The sequence below is a fragment of the Pygoscelis adeliae genome, unplaced genomic scaffold (assembly GCF_000699105.1).
Source record: "Pygoscelis adeliae isolate BGI_AS28 unplaced genomic scaffold, ASM69910v1 Scaffold423, whole genome shotgun sequence".
Lineage (NCBI taxonomy): Eukaryota > Metazoa > Chordata > Aves > Sphenisciformes > Spheniscidae > Pygoscelis > Pygoscelis adeliae.
Window position 1 is genome coordinate 220,290 of NW_008824415.1, and position 1,471 is coordinate 221,760.

A 1,471-nucleotide genomic window follows, 5' to 3' on the forward strand; every position below is an offset into this window, starting at 1 on the left:
ACGTAAGAGAAAGCATCCTAATTTCTGCTCATCCTAATGAATTCCAAAGGACATTTGTCGTTTCTTGAGTGCGCGCTCATGAGCATTTGTGTTTGGGCGCAATTCTGCAACTTCCTTGCAAAATTCAGCAAAATTCAGGTTGGCTGGATAAGTTCAGCATAGGGTCTTCCTCCTTCTCACACACTTGATTTTGGTTGCCCCTTGGCTGTTGATGCCGCTCGGACACCTCCGGGTGGTGTGATGAAGAGTTACAGACCCGCGTGCCTTGTCTGCAGCAGGGAAACGCTGCAGCAGAAAAAATATCTTGCCCTTAGCCGTTGTGGGTAGCGTGGGAATTCGCTTATATTTGGAAAGCAGACGGATGGTGGACTGTCTCTTTTGTGTGCTCCGGCAACCAGCAGTGGGAGAGGAGACATTGTCTTAGGTCTGGGGGAAAAGTGGCTTCCACCTGCAGCTGAATGAAGGATATAATTAAAAGCTAAAGAGCTTGGCAGGACAGAGACTTTTGATATCAGATAGTTTCTTTCTTTTAAAACCTTCACCACCATAGGTATAGATATAGATATGTTTGACAGAGGAATATAAAAATAATTGCATTTCTCCCAAAGGAAGTTTTCCAAAACACTTCTCAACAAAAGCACCTCAGAAATCTCAGTGGATTTGAGCCGAGAGTTATTCTTCCTTCTAGTTTGTTGGATATTTTGCTTATAGCATACATAGAACCACAGAAAGCCCAGGTTGGACCTCGAAAGATCATCTGGTCCGATGATCTTTCTTGAGAAAGGGAGCCTAGGTGAGAAATGTTAATATGTAGGACTCGTTGCTGCTTGATGAATTACCCCACTCTAGGTGTCCTTATTATTTGTTATTCTTCCTTCTAGTTTGTTGGATAATTTTGCTTATAGCATACATAGAACCACAGAAAGCCCAGGCTGGACCTCGAAAGATCATCTGGTCCGATGATCTTTCTTGAGAAAGGGAGCCTAGGTGAGAAATGTTAATATGTAGGACTCGTTGCTGCTTGATGAATTACCCCACTCTAGGTGTCCTTATTTCCTCTTGTTTTTAATTAAGTTTCCAAAGCAGAGACAACTGAAATGCTCAAATGTTTAACCGGACTTGGTGTTACGTTCCTAAAAGAGGTCTGGATTGCCGTAGTCTTGTGTGTGGTGGATCCAACTCAGTGAACTTCCAAGAGGAACTTCAGTCGAAAGTGCAGGGGAGGCAGGATTGCAAACTCCCGCAATATGAGAAACCGGCTTGGCTTTCCGGAAATACTTTTTCTACTAAGAGCATCATTACACTATTTTGCTTCGATCTTTGCAGAGAAGGGATCTACAAAATGTAGAAACCCGTGGCTGTAGACGCAAACTTCCCGCATGAAACACATAATAGAGGTCCTCTCCGTAAGCGCTTCTGACACCTCAAAAACCAAGTGACTTTTTGGCGGGAAGAGCTGGAAATGTGCCTC